The sequence below is a fragment of the Anomaloglossus baeobatrachus genome, chromosome 6 (assembly GCF_048569485.1).
Source record: "Anomaloglossus baeobatrachus isolate aAnoBae1 chromosome 6, aAnoBae1.hap1, whole genome shotgun sequence".
NCBI lineage: Eukaryota > Metazoa > Chordata > Amphibia > Anura > Aromobatidae > Anomaloglossus > Anomaloglossus baeobatrachus.
This window is the reverse complement of record NC_134358.1, coordinates 68,889,232-68,905,537: the sequence shown is the minus strand read 5'-3', so window position 1 is coordinate 68,905,537 and position 16,306 is coordinate 68,889,232. Positions and strand designations below refer to the sequence as shown.

At 45.7% G+C, this 16,306-nt stretch overlaps 1 protein-coding gene across 2 annotated transcripts in view; it reads right to left on the bottom strand.

The window, feature by feature from the left end:
* LRP12 (LDL receptor related protein 12) overlaps nucleotides 1–16,306 on the bottom strand; it is a 98,774-nt gene that overhangs the window by 74,976 nt on the left and 7,492 nt on the right. The gene's annotated exons all lie outside the window — the stretch shown is intronic.

The following is a 16,306-nucleotide window of genomic DNA, read 5'->3' as shown; positions in this document are numbered from 1 at the left end:
AATTAAAGCTACCTGAGCGGCAGCGCTCCGGGGTCAGAGAGTACAGCTAAAACAAGGGAACGGCTCAGATATCTGGGAGAACATCGAGGATGAAGTCAGCTTAATGAGAGTGTCAATACACCGGCCTCTGCTTGTCTTACAGTCAGCCAGCAGATAGCATCTCAGCTTTCACCTCCTAATATCCCCGTAGGGGATAAAATACACAATCAGCATTTTCAAAATAAGTCCAAAAGCAAAAAAATAAAATTATAAAAATGTAATATATATATTTATGTAGACGGAGGTGCAAAAGAAGTTTACCACTAGACTGAGAACATACCCCATACATATGATAGACAAAATCAAGCATTTTAGCGACTGTCATCCAAAGGATGATTCAGACGACCGTATAAAAATTAAATGGTGTGCCATATGATTTAATAAAAACAAAAAAAAAATAAAAAAAAAAAAAAAAAAAATCAGCCAGTACACTGACAGGCAGTGCTGATGGCCATTTTTGTCTTCCACTGACAGAACAAAACGCAAACAAAAAAATAAAAAATTAAAAAACAAACACTGGTTTGGCTGTAAAATAGGAGGAGACTCACATTCAAGTCTACAGATGGGGAAAAAAAAAAAAAAAAAAAAAAAAAGGAAGACATAGGATTCCACAATATAGCAGCCGACTGTTACAGATACATTGAAAACTTGCAGTTTTGTAACATAGGAAACTCTAAATTGTCCTGTATATTAATTGCTATTTAAAAAAATATAAAAAAATAAAATCGTCCTTTTCTGGATAAAAATTGGACTTTAATATTAGTAATATTAATAGTATTATTAAAAAGGTGTTGTGCCCATATCCTGATGAATGATTGTTACCACCAATACCCAACCTAAAAATATTCATTTTCGTTCAAAGACAAAGTTTGGATTTCTTTTTCTGACCAACAAGCACTGGTTGAAATGGGCAACATATCAGTTTCTTGAGGGTACGCCAAATCTTATGGGCGGATTTACCCTATAGCCTTGTATTAAAGTGAACCAGTCAAATGCAATATGCACCCAGGACCACGAGCAGTTCTGGGTGCATATTGCCAATCCCGGCATCTGGTAGCACACAAAGGATCTTTAGAAAAAGTATTTCTAAAGATCCTTTATGATATGCTAATGAGCGCAGGGACTAGTCACAAGGGCGTTAATTCCCTTGGCTAGTCGGCCCCCTTAGCATGTAAGGAACACCCCTGTGGGTGTGCTAACATGCTAATGAATGTGCAGAGTCAGAGGATGATCGCACGTCCCACGCCTGATTTCAGCTCAGTTCGCATGATGCCCAAACTTCCACGGTCATGTGTGCTATGTATGTCGGGTGTACGCATCCGGGCTTCAAACTGGTGTAGTGCACATGACCGGAAATGTCAGGGACTTCTGATCATGTGAACTGAGCCTCAGCCTAGTGTCTGAGGTGGTGCAATGGAAACGCGTCAATAACGATGCTGGGCTGTGTGCATTGAATAGCATGTGAGCTAGCCGCTGTGGGTGTGCTATCATGCTAAGAGGGCGGAATGAATGAGCGCAGGAAGTAACGCCCTTGCGACTAGTCCCTGGGCTCATTAGCATATCATAAAGGATCTTTAGAAATACTTTTTCTAAAGATCTCTTTATCTATGCTAGTGTATACAGGGACGGTTAGGCAGGGATTAACAATATGCACCCAGAACTGCTCCTGGTTTTGGGTGCATATTGCACTTGACCGGTTCCCTTTAAAAAGGTTAAAATCAGTAGGTGACATATACGCAGCTATCAAAGTCATGTGAAAGCCAGTATCAGGTATGGAGCACAATAAAAAGCGCATGTTAAAAAAAAAAAAAGAAAAACAAAAAAACAAACACCCAAAACAAAAATGCAAGTCACCTACTTTACTGAACAGGTGCAAAAAATCTATAACATCAAAACCTCGCCACTCACCATGGGGACATATCCCGAGTGGGTGACCAAAGGAGCCTCAAAGTAAAAACAGCTTCAGGAAATGCTGCTTTGGGCATTTTCTTTGCTTCCCGAGTACTTTTGAAGCATTTTGGAAGAGTATTTTTTGCAGCGTGGAAATTCGGAGCAGATTCCATCAGGAGCTGCTTTAACAAAGTGACAGGCACTCGTCTCACACAGTTGGGTTTTCCCAAACCTGAAGTGGAGGGAAAGAAAGCTCAAAAAAAAGGACTGAGCAAACGTCTAGAGAAGTGGCTTCATAATAGAGCTGAATAGAAAACGTCCTTCAAGTATAAGTGATTGTTTTCAAGGAGATCCACTGCATAAAAATCCATAAACCTCTATGCACATAGCCTTAGACAAAGGTTTCTAGGTTTTCAAGAAGCTGTTAAAGTGATAATAAAAGTATTAAAAACCTTTGGACAATTTCCTCCCGAATGTCCCAAATGTCTGACTGGTATTGTATCCAAGACCCACTGAAGAGGACAGGCCCAAGCTCCAACACTGCACAAGCTATGGACATAAGGGGCACGGTTTCTGGAAGCAGCCATGTTCTTCTAGTTCTAGACAAGCCCTTTAAGAAACAGCAGAGCTGACCTTTGAGGTCAACTTGTATCAGAATGTCTACACAGTCTATGGGAGCTTGTGATCCCAACGATTATCAAATCCCCTTTGTATTCAGTCAAATATTTGACCTTGAACTATACCCACTCTTACATTCTTCGGAGTCTGAAGGTTTTTGCCTTTTTTGGGAAGTTACAAATCACAAACTGATGTAATTTAACCGAAAAGTTTCTAAATATCTGAGTCTAAAGAAAAAAGGGGACCTTCACACACGATTTTTAATATCATTAATGACTGGAATTAAAAACGGTAGCCAAACATCAGAAGGGTATTTCCACGTTGTGGTCAGTTGAGAAAAGTCATCGTTTCTTCGCCGTGGCTATCGCAAGACCGTGTTAAGCAGCGATGCACTGAATATATTACGAGAAGATGGATCATCAGTCATGCCAAAATTAAAAATTGTGTTTTGGCATTGAGCCCCTTTATTCACGCTGATAAATTAGTTATGAATCCTGAGGAACGAAAAAGGGAGGCAATAACTGACATTCCCACTAGGTATGGGAAGTTCCAAGCGAAAAGGAAGGAAAACCCTGTGTCTAAAGATAGTGACCCCTGACCAAACCTACTGCTGGTCCCTCACCACCCTAGATACGTTCCACAGCTATGCGCCGAGCTGGATTGATGACCCTAGGGATCCCTAGTCATGGGCCCTAGGTAGGGAACAGATGGGATGAGCTCTTCGGCAACCCCACTAAACAACTATAGAAGACACAAGGAGGACACACGGGAAAATGCATGAACTACTGACACACAGATGACTCAGAAGTTCAGGAAAATTACAGCGACAATACCACAGAGGAGTACAAGCCTCCTACTTGCAACCAGAGCTGAATGAACTGAATAATATCACCATCACCAGTCCAGGGAAGATGGGAGTATGTTAAGCACTAAGGGGAATAGATGATAGTCTAGCAGGAAAGCTACCCAATACAATAAATATTAACAGCAGGAACAATGGAAAGTCAGGGAGCATTTTGCACAGCCAAACACTGACCTTTTATTGCCAGAAACCACATGACAGTCACCCGTGACACTGACATTATCATCTTTAGAAGTTATCACAGGTCCATATTGTGATGACATGGACTCTCATGGGTTAACGTTTCTTAAAATCCAGCCAGACAGCGTGATAGATTGTCTATAGATGGGGGAGAAGTCCCTCATTGTTTTTACAAGACTGATGTTGACTCAATGTAATTGTGTTGGCCACTGAAAGCTAGACTATTGTTCTCCAGACATTTCCAGTAACCATTGTATTGTAGTTGTGTATTGATAATGTAATTACCTTAGTAGCCATTGTCTAGTCAGTGGCTCCCAGTTTACATGTACACCCTCAGCCTTTCTAAGCACATCATTTAAATGAACATTGTCCATGCAGCTTGAAATTCCTCCAATGGGAGAAGCAATCTTGTCCAACCAATCGATGAGGACGCAGTGTATCCAAGGGGAAGGTTGTGGCTATAAAAAGGACTTCTTTAAGCCACCAGTGGTTGTTGATGGTTGATGGATTAAGTCTAAGCTCTTTGGAGCTGACTGGAGGATCAGGACATCTTATGGCTTCAATCTAGGGACTCCGGATCCGGTTGGAGACCATATCCACAGCCTAGGGATTTCGACTCCGGCTGCCAGGATTGTAACATCAAACCAGGACTATCTAAGGAGGACACGCAGGTTGGGACAGTATAGTCACCTGTTACAGACTTTGCAGACCTCAGACAGCTTGGAACCTGTGAGGCATGGACATTCTAAATCCCTGGTGAGCCAGCGGAAGGGTGAGACTCTGTTGCCTGTTACATTTGTGTGTTTTGCTGGTTATGTGTTATGTGCCGTTAAGTGTTTGGGGATCCAATAAAGTCTAATTATTGTGGTTCCCTCACCCTGTGTTGTCTGAGTAGTGTTACGCCCACGGTTAGGGAGGCCGGCGGTCAGTTGGGATGAGCCCTGAGCCACGCTGTCTTTCTAAAGGCGGCGGGTTTTAGTGGACGAGAGCGCCCACTGAGCCCCGTGTCGCCACACATATGACAGATGATTACATGTTGATTGGAGGCGGTCAGACAGCAAGAACAAACACTGATTCAGAAAGACCAGGCTACACCATGACAGACCGATCAGTGGTGGTCCGATGGCTCGCAATACAAGAAGAAAGGAGCAGTGCGCTATAACAATACTACGATACATGTCGGGAACCAGACCTCTGGGATCCTACCGAATACAAGAATGGGACATATGGAGTCCCTTAGGCTTATTCCCTGGTTGGCAACGTCACTGCACAAGGAATAAGATGACACAACCCTGGTCTTTGTTCCAGTGATTGTTATGGGGTCCCAGAGATCAGTCCCCTTACCCACCCCATCACTGTGGCATATTCTATAATACTCTTGGCAAAACTTGTAGAAGTTATTTACGGTAGGTCCTGAAGACCATCAAAAGCCACTTCAACCCATGTGAAAGAAGTCCAGCCTCAGCTGCATATCCCAGCCTCAAGGTTTCTCCCCTTCTGCATGGAATGTTCCTTTAAAAAGGGAACCTGTCACCAGAATTTTCGCTATTAAACTAAAAGAACCCCCTTCTGCAGCTCCTGGGCTGCATTCTAGAAAGGTTCCTCTTGCTACTGTGCCCCCTTTCAGACCTAAATAACTTTATAAAATATTACCTTTTGCTATGGTAATGAGGTTTGCTGGCCCCGTGGGTGGGCTGTATTTCGTCTGTTATCCCCCCCTCCTGCCGCTGTTCACCGTCCCCCAGTGTTCATTTACATAGATGAGGCCGCCGTCATGCGAAGTGGCACTATCGCGGGACTGAGCACTGTTTTCAAAATGTGAGCGCCGGTGATGTTAATGCGCAGGTGCGAGATTATGGGCGGCGCTGTGAATGTCATCACCAGCGTCATCCAAGTACCCGTCCATAATCTCGTGCCCACGCTTTTACCTCTGTCTCTACCGTTATGCGCTTGCGCTGGCCATTTCTTATTTTTATCATCCCCGCTTACCTTTTTTTTGAAAAAAGGCACGGAGCACGGTTTTCAAAAAAAGGTAAACAGGGATGACAAAAAAATAAGCAATGGCCAGCGCAAGCTGATAACGGTAGAGGCAGAGGTAAAAGCGTGGGCACGAGATTATGGACAGGTACTTGGATGACGCTGGTGATGGCATTCACAGCGCCACCCATAATCTCGCGCCTGCGCAACAACATCACCGGCGCTCGCGTTTTGAAAACAGTGCTCGGTCCCGCGATAGTGCCACTGCGCATGCGCGAGACTCCTGGAGCACTGCTGAAGATGAGGGCAGCGGCCTATGTAATTGAACATAGGGGGACGGCGAACAGCGACAGGAGGGGGGTGAAAATAACGGACAAAATACAGCGCGCCCCCGGGGCCAACAAACCTCATTACCATAGCAAAAGGTAATATTTTATAAAGTTATTTAGGTCTGAAAGGGGGGCCAGTAGCAAGGTGAACCTTCATAGAATGCAGCCCAGGAGCTGCAGAAGGGGATTCTTTTAGTTTAATAGCGAAAATTCTGGTGACAGGTTCCCTTTAAGGAATCCCAATAATATAATATAATATAATATATATATATATATATTGTAACATCTAAACCTTAGCAGCCCAGATAGCCATCATGTATGGTGACGTGAGCGCTTTGTTCCACTTCTAATCGTCTTACACGAGTCGGATGCCTCGAGGTCTCGTCGTAAAGCGAATATGTGAAGGGAAGCAGTCAATTGTCCTCGTAAGTTTGGAACAAAAAGCCGGCAGATCCCAGGCACCGAGTGTAATGATCCCTGCAGCAGCACAATTTATTCACTTCTATTTGACTGCTGTCCTGTTGCAGTAATGTAACTTTTCGTGCATTGATCAGTTTGCGGTAAATCGCTCATGAAATAATAAGCCGAAAGGCGACGAGAAAAATGGATTTCCAAATGAGGCAATCATTTGTATAGGATCCAAGGGTAATAAAGAACCCCAACAGAGAACAGGAGAAACAAAACCGATGTTAGAGTAAATTTACGAAAAAATAAGACGGCTGCCATTCCATATTTATTCCTGGCAATTTCAGCCTTAAAAGCGCAGCTATCGCTTCAGTTGACATTTCAGACTAAGCTTTCGTGTTTTCACATGACAAATTTTACTATTTCTGCATTATATGGCTTGTAGATTGTCGTATTTCAGCAGTTCTCTCCTCTGCAGGCGCCCCTGAGCTAGTGGGGTGGAGACCAGCTGTCATGTCATCTGCCATTGAGCCCGAAATAAGGACGTCCTGCTCCAGTGTCCAGGCAGCAGCATGGAGGACATCAGTACTGAGCAGTGTGGCTGTGAATCCAGCACTGGAGTGAGAACACGCCAGAATGGAGAACAATTTCTCTGCCACTCTTTTCTCCTTTTAACTCCCCCCTCATGTCAACAAATTGACCTGCATTACATCGCTTTTTACAGATTATTTCCATTAAAGTGCACCAATCACCAGGATGAGCAGCTTTTTGAATGATAGCAAATGCCGATCAGCTGATAGCTGGGGTGGATATTCATAGTGATTCCCGCACCTCTGCCTATCCATCCTCCCCCTGTTAGTAAAAACGATTCTGTAACAGAATTAGTATAAATAAGTGACTAGAAGGACCTGTGCTGATGTCATACCCATTTGACCAGAAGGGGTGGGGTCTTAGCCAACAGAAAAATAATGTTGCTTCCTGGTAACAGCTATGTTGGCTGAGGCGCCGCCCCTTCTGATCACATGGATATGACAGCAGCACAGGTCCTTCTAGCCACTTAGTAAAAGGATTCTATAATAGAATTAGCATAAATAACAGGGGGAAGACAGACAGGCAGGGGGGCAGGAATCATTATCCAAACCCACCCCAGCTATCAGCTGGTATCATTCAAAAAGCTGTACACCTTGCTTGTATTTCAAAACCTATACATCCTAGCTGACAACTAAAGGTATGTAATGAAATCGGCCTGATAAGCCAGTGCTATACTGGCACTTAGATTATATAGGAAAATCTGGTGATTGGTGCACTTGAATATAGGAAACTGTATTTGGCTTTGTACATGTTTTTAAGTGAATGTTTAAAAAAGAATGCAAAAAAAAATGGAAAAAAAAATAAAAAAAAATTCCCAGACTTGTCTGAACCCGGCCTAAAATAGATTGTTAGTACAAAATAACTGTTCAAGCATAGGCAATCATTGACTGAACTATTTGGGCCACAAGAAAGGTGCAATGTTCCCAATAGCTTGGTTTACGACCATCTCTGCCCTTCTCTGGTTTTGAGGCCGGTCAGACCCAAAGAGGCGAGCCCGGTTAGCCAGGCTGTCTACACGTCACTTGGGTGCCGCACAGATGACCCCATGCCAGGTAGTTCAACCAATGCTCTACCAGGGGAACCCAAAAGCTCAAGAAATTCACTTAGCTCCTGCCCACAGCCAGAGAGGACTGACCTGGCTTGGGGTTGTGTGGAGCAATTCACTCATCGCTAATCAGATCTTTTAAGATAGGTGGAAAATGCAATGAGAAGGTGTACTAAGAATGAAAAGTAATCTTGAGCCACCTTTAAAAAGCACTACTCCAATGGTTTGTTTTTTTTTTTTTTTTTTTTTTTTTTTGAGTGGTGCTTTAAACCCAAGCCCCCTGCCCCCATTCTTACACACCCCTTCTGCCGGTTTCATCCTTTTTCAGCACTGCTCTGATCACTCAGCGGCATCTTGTGCCCATATCTTCTAACTGTCCCGAAGTCAGAAGTTACATCACAAACTCTCAATACATCTCTATGAGAGCCAGAATAAGGCTCTCGTAGACTTGTATTAAGTCGTTACCTTTGGCGCGTTCCATTAAACACTGGATCTGCCGGCAGGTCACTTATCGCCGGAGACTGACCGAGTGATGCTGGAAAAAAAGATGATGAAGATGGCGGAGGAGGGGGGGGGTAAAGTAGAAGACAATGGGCAGGGGACTTAGATTTAAAGCACCACTCCAGCTCTGAAATAAAAAGTTGGAATAAGTTGCCTACAACTATTTCAAATTCACTCCAAAAAGAGGTTCCCTTTAAAGGAAACACACACACACACACTATGGGAACTCCTCTGCGTTCCAGGATATCGACAGCAGAGTCATACAGAAAGTTCAGCAGAATCAAACAGGGAAGTCAGGAAAGGAACTGAGGTCATAAATTCCAGACATGGTGTTATGGGAAACACAGGGAGAAGCCCAGACGGCCGCACTGTACAGCGTCATGCCTGAACAGAGCATGAACTCTGGTGGGAAGCCCCATTAAAAACTTCCACAGTTCAGCAGCCAGAGACAATATTGAATCAAAGCGTCTCTTCCACTGAATCACATTTTATATTCTACTGATGAGGTTTCCAAAAGCAGACACATTCCTTCCACTAATATGGTAACAGAAAGCACATGCTCCGGCCACAGTCACCGCACGGCCCCACAAACAAATTCTTTAAAGGGATTCTTCTGGAGTGAAAAATCGAAGGAGAAGAAGATGGGATTTCATATTCTGGATGAGTGATGTGGTTTAGAAAAGAAAAAAAAAAAAAAAAAATAATTATATGTATTTGATCCATGCATAGACTAGTCCAATTTCTAGTATCAGCACAGATGACAAGGGCCAATAAAAAAAGTCTATGGGTCGGTGAAAAAAAAACAAAAACAAAAAAAAACACACACACACAAGAACCACGTACGGCACACGGATGACATCAGTGTGCCGCCTATGTGACACAGACCAGAAGTGTCATAGTATCATAGTTTTTAAGGTTGAAGGGAGACTAAGGCGGGCTTTGCACGCTGCGACATCGGTAACAATGTGTTACCGATGCTGCAGCGATAGTCCCGCCCCCGTCGCACGTGCAATATCTAGTGAAAGCTGCTGTAGCGATTATTATCGCTACGGCAGCTTCACACGCACATACCTGCCGTGCAACGTCCCTCTGGCCGGCGACCCGCCTCCTTCCTAAGAGGGCGAGTCGTGCGGCGTCACAGCGACGTCACACGGCAGGCGGCCAATTGAAGTGGAGGGGCGGAGATGAGCAGAATGTAAACATCCCGCCCACCTCCGTCCTTCTCATTGCAGCCGGGAGGCAGGTATTTTTTTTTTATTTTTATAAAGTGGTGAATGAGGAGGTATTGCTTGGTCTACATTTGTTTGCATTATTTTTTTTCAGATATCCTTTTCTGGATTACGACAGATTTAGTGGACTACGGTGGTGCTGCATGGTTTCTACTATTCGAGTGCCAAGTTTCTATTGAAGCATACTATGGAAGTATCCTACTTGAGCACCAATCTTCTACCAGAAGTGCCATTGTTGCTCAGTATCTATTGACCTCTGCATTTACTAACCCCTAGGCTTGATATTAGATCAAACTACGTAGCTGACATCAATCCAGCCTGCTTTACCTGTTATCAAAATGGTGGGGGGGGAGGGGGACACAGACCACACAGGTTTTTTTTCCCTCTTACTTATTTGGTTAAAGGGAACCTGTCAGGTACAATATTTAGTACCACGAGCAGTTCTGGGTGCATATTGCTAATCCCTGCCTAACCGTCCCTGTATACACTAGCATAGATAAAGAGATCTTTAGAAAAAGTATTTCTAAAGATCTTTTACTGTATGCTAATGAGCGAGGGGACTAGTCACAAGGGCGTTATTTCCCCTGGCTAGTCGGCTCCATTAGCATGTTAGTACGCCCCTGTGGCTGTGCTATTGACACCCCAGGGCTGTGGGAACTCTGTCCGGGCCTGTAATCAGAGGGAAACGTCACGGTTACTGGCCGATGCCCGGTTCCGTGACCCCTTGTCACTTAAAAAGGGGAATAATGGAAAAATGAAAATAGTAATAAAAATAATTAAAAAAAAGGTTTTTTTTGTGATGCCACTTGCGGTATGTGGCTAGGTGAGGAAGTCACCGCTGCAAAGTCTCTCACTGCTGGGGCTTGTGGTATTAGGCTATGTGCGCACGTGTGCGTAATTCATGCAGTTACGCTGCGCTTTGTAGCGCAGCGTAACTGCATGCGTCCTGCGTCCCCTGCACAGTCTATGGAGATTGTGCAGGGGACGTGCGCACGTGGCATATTAGAACGCAGCGCTTCGGCTGCTGCCCGAATCGCTGCGTTTTAAGAAGTAACATGTCACTTCTTCCGTGCGCTTTGCCGGCAGCCCCTGCTCTGTCTATGGCAGGAGCTGCAGGCAGAGCGCACGTTCTCGCCGGCACCATGCGCTTCAGAACGCAGCTTTTTAGCTGCGCTCTGAAGCGCACCTTTTCGGTGCGGTGCAGAGCGCACACAGCCTTAAGCGGCTTGGATGTTATGGGCCTCTGCAAGTAGAGCTGAGCCCCAGGGGAGAATGACGGTGGTTGTAGTATGGTGAAAGTTGGGAAAAGATGTGCAGGAAGAATTCAGACAACACAGGGGCTACGGTTTAACTTGTTCTTTACTCACTGGCTCAGTGTGGAGCTGCAACCCGGCTGGTGCTGGTCTCTCCCAATCTGGGCCTCAGGTAATCCGGTATTCCTTTTGTCCCAGTGCCGGTGTGGTGACCTGGTGAGCTTTACTTCCATGCACCCTTCTGTAGTTGGTGGGTCCCCGTGGCCTGGATCATCTTGGCCCGTATAGCAGGCAGCGTGAACCTCTCTTGGGTTGGACCTCTGTCTCAGTCCCTGGGCTCCCTCTTTGCTGCTGTGCCCCGGACACTAACGTTGGTGAGAAACCGTGATGATTCCCTCACCGGGCAGATTTATCAGGTGAGCTTGAAGCGTCTTCCTGAACTAGGGATCTGAACCCCACCGGTGCTCTGTCCCGTGAGTACTCACGACGTACTCTCCCGGCGACCGTACGCCTTCAGTTCAACAGACCACTTCACACGTGCTGACTGACTTCCTTCTGACTCTGTCAAGATGTCCATCTACTGTCGTCTACACTCTCTAGCCCCTCCCCTTCCCGGGTTTCTGACTAGCGGATTGGATGGTCCCAGCTATAAGTGGCCCTAGCCTGTTACCCCAGTCTGAGAAAAAGGGTAGAATTGTGTGTGTTTCTGTGGTGTTTACTGGCACTCGTGTTCCAGTAACCCGATGTTAGCACTGCACCCGTTACTGGGTGCAATACCATGTGGCACCTGGTGCCTCAGGGGCACCACATTATCATGCTAATGAACGTGCAGTGTCAGAGCATCGATGATCTCACTCACCTCTCCGCTGGCATCGCGTCAGACGTTGAATTTTGGCTCAGTGCACATGACCCCGGAGTTTTAATCATGCGGAGTACTTCAGTTTGAAGCCAGGACGCGTACACCCGGCTTCATAGTGCACATGACCGAAACTCTGGGGTCATGCGCACTGAGCCGAAATCCAGCGTCTGACGCGATAGCAGCGGAGAGGCGAGTGTGATTATCCTATGACACTGCATATTCAGTAGCATGTTAGTACACCCACAGGGATGTACTGATACGCTAAAGGGGCGACTGGGGACTAGTCCCTGCGCTCATTAGCATATCATCAAGGATCTTTAGAAATACTTTTTCTAAAGATCTCTTTATATATGCTAGTGTATACAGGGATTAGATATATACACCCAGAACGGCTTGTGGATCCGGGTACATATTGCATGTGACAGGTTCCCTTTAATAGCTGTAAAATCTATCAGTTATACATAAAAAACAAAAACCATTCATTTCAGCGTCACGCAGAGAGCGCACAGATATGATCACAATGGAAAGTGCCACACATGTGTTTTGTTTGTATGGATGAGTGAAACAAGCTGCACAATCTGCGTCTTACATACCAACGTGCTGCGGAAACGCTGCCGATTTCACCACAGTAGTTCTGCACTTCTATGGACTCGTTTGTGCACAAGTCGCTCACAAAGAAGCTTTAATTTTCACACCAAAACTTAAAAAGGCAAACATTTTACAAGTCTGCAGAAGACAAGACCTGAGGCTACAGGAGTGCGGCTGCCATCGCTCTTCCCCGGCATGTGGCACTGAACCATGTGTTGTAACTTGCCGCAGACATGTCGTTCCGGCTGTGGTTTCCCCACACACAGAAGTCACATTTCCTCCTATTCAGCTGTGCCCAGAAGAACAGACAACCCACCGGCCGCCTCCTGCAAAGACCCTGCTACACCCTCCTGGGCACGTGTGTGGACGGCGCTGCCCGATTCCCACATAGGCTCGCAATATATGTATACGACACATCAAGGTTCATCATGAATGGTAATACGCAGCTGACATTTATTCTTTGTGGAAATAAATAAGGAGTAATAACACTGTGCTCCAGAATGGTTAGGCTACTTTCACACTTGCGTTGTGCGGCATCCGTTGCAATCCGCCGCCTTGAGGAATTACGGTAACCGTTGCAGGAATCCATTTATTCCTTATAGGCTTCTATGAAGGGCGGATTGCATCGGATGGTCTTGCGTTGCATCCACCCCGCGGCGCATCAGTCGTTTAATGACTGCAGAAGAAACGCGCAATGTAACGTTTTTCTGTTGCTGTAAAAAAAAAACAAAAAAAAAAAAAAAAACGCACGCTGCAGGATTCCGTCGGCATCCATTAAGAGGCATAATGAAGGTCTATGGTGCTGGATTCCGTTGTCAAGCGCTGGCGACGGATTCCAGTGCAGGATTCCGTCACGTTCTACTGAGCATGCCCAGCAGAACGTTATGAATCGTGTAAAAGCACTTCTGAGGGGGGGGGTCTGGGGGTCTCTCTCTCGGGAATCCATTACCTTGAATACCACACTATTAGCAAAGCATCAGTCACACAACGCACGGTGATGGATGCCGCACAACGCAAGTGTAAAGTAGCTTTATATCACCGATAAAACATAACCATGAGGTTGAGCTCATGAGCTTTATATGGATTGTTTAGTTTTCAGAATTTTCCCAATCCGGTAGCAAACATGGGGAATTCAGAAAATCAGTCAAAAAAAAAAAAAGCAAAATTTTCCAAAATTGCAGCATAAAAAACACATATGGCGGCTGCAATGTGTAAACAGTGTTAGGTAAAAACAGACAGCCGGAGAGCAGTGCCTCTGTAAGGGTATGTGCCCACGATCAGGACTCAGTGCGTCCTAGACACAGCGGGTCCTGACCTGCGGGGCCACGAGTCTCCGCAGGAGACCACGGCTGACTGTACCAATAATCAGGGTTAAGTGCGCTGCGGTCTCTCGCTTGTGTTCTCCTTATGGAGGACGCATGTGATTCCACAAACATTTGACATGCTGTGGTCTGGAAACACGCACTGCAGGTCAGTGTTTGCTGTGGAAAAAAGAAGCACATTGGGCACGGGATTTCTATAAATCCCATCCACTGTGCTTGTACTGTACAAAGCAGCGTTTTGGACACAGCTGAAGTTTGCTGCGTCCAAAACGCTGCAAAGACTGATCGTGGGCACGCACCATAAGACCCCCTAAAGGTGCAGCGCTCAGGCAACCAAATAACTGCAATGGGCAACAAGTCATTGCACCCATGATGGATATATCACCTTGCATAGGACAATGGGACCCAGCCCCGGACCAACACCTGGAAGTAGAACAGTGAAACACCTTGATGGTAGTTGCCCCAACACAATCGGACCACAACTGATGGAGGAAAGACCGAAGAAAAAAAAAAAAAAAAAAAATCCAAAATGATGCAAAGGATATACATGCCTGGAGCCTAAGGACCCTTCACACGTCAGTGATTCCGATATGTGTGATGTCCATTTTCACATCTACCGGAGACACGAACATACGCACACCCATTAAGATCAATAGGTCTGCGCACTAATCACTGATTTCTCGTGGACCGTATGTCTGTATGGAGCACATACAACACATGTGTTTTCTGCACAGAGACAACACCGTTTTTCTCCAGCAGCACTGATGTCACACTGCCCGCACACTGATGTGATCCGTGTGATACATACCAGAGAAAACAAGTGGCTGAAATAAAATTATTTTCTATACTCCCCCGTATCCAGCGCTGCTGCTTCCAGGACCCCCTCATTATGCTTATGAATATTCACTGCACTGAGGACCCGGAAGCAGCTGCGCTGGAGACAGGTGAGTAAAGAGTGCATGATTTCCGTGTGCTATCCGTGATAGCACATGTCTTCCAAAATCACATCATAGGGAAGCAATATGCACCTTCAACACGACATGTGAAGGGAGCCTTAGGCAAATTTCACATATTCAACATTTATGCTTGGCGTTCGGACCAGAACTGGGTCTTCTGACCCAAACATCAATGAAATCCTGCGTATATTATGAGGCCGGTTTCACACACCCGACATGTTGTGCAGTACCAGTTATGTTATACGTGGGCATCCCATACACTTATGTACGGAGAAGGCTTATCGGGCACATCTCATACCCCTTAGAGAAAAAAAATTGCTTAAAATTGTAAAAAACATTGCGAAAATTAATACAGTAGAACCTCGGTGTACGAGTAACTTGGTGTGCGAATATTTCGCTATACGAGCAAAGCTTGCTGTAAATTTGTAACTCAGTTTATGAGCAAATACTCACCACACACACTTCCGGTTCTGTACTTTTACCACGCTCTGACCCGCTCTTGCAGTACACACGTACACACACACGTACACACACACGTGTACACACACACACACACACACACACACACACACACACACACCTTTTGTTCCCTCGCCGGCCTCCCGTCTCTTGTAGTTTGCCGGTACAGGATGTGTATCGGGTAACCATCGCGACAATGGAGGAACTTCCGCTGTCGGCCACTTCTCAAAGGCAGAGCGCTGACCAATCAGAGGCACGCAGCTCCTGCCTTTGACGTCAGCGCTCTGGCAGCGGATGCTCCGGCATCAGTCGCGATGGTTACACAATACACATCCTGGCCCGGCGAACTACAAGAACCGGGAGGCCGGCGAGGGAACGGAAGATAAAATGAGCATAATGTGTGTATCGGTTAACCATCGGGACCGATGCATGAGCTTCTGCTGCTAGAGCGCTGACGTCAAAGGCATGAGTCGCTTGCCTCTGATTGGTCAGCGCGTTGCCTTTGAGTAGCGGCTGACAGCGGAAGTTCCTCCATCGTCACAATGGTCACCCGATACACATAAGAACCATGAGGCCGGCGAGGGAACGGAAGGTAAGGTGAGCATAATGTGTGCGTGTAATGGCACAACAGGGGACCAGGATGAGACATTGCACAAGTTGTGGAATGCATTGTCTGAGCTTGCATTATTTCCTATGGGAAATCTTGCTTTGCTAGATGAGTAACTTGCTTTACAAGCACACTCCCAGAATGGATTGTTCTCCTAAACCAAGGTTCCACTGTACTGTATAAATATCCAATGCTCTGAACATATAAATCCCTGCAAAATAAGATGTCACCAATCCATGCAGCAACTGTGCCGGGGGCAGGTGGGAAAGCAAATGTCATCTCAGAAGTACGTCTGTCACTGAGGTTTTCAGTTTCAGATCAGTCGCTTTAATGTAAAGTTGAACAGTGACTGATAGAAGTGAAAGTGAGAACCAACTCTCATTTTTCTTGCTGATAGTATTCGCTCCGTGACAGCCTATAACAGTGGGGAGACTGCGGGGCATGACTGGAGCTGGCATCTACAAGGGCATAATCCACAGCGGCACTGACCCTCCGGTGCTATGGCTTTCACACTACGTTTTTTTAACATGCGTCCTGAACGTTTTTTTAACGCAAAAAACGGATCCAGTGCAAATGCGTTTTCATTTCAATGCATT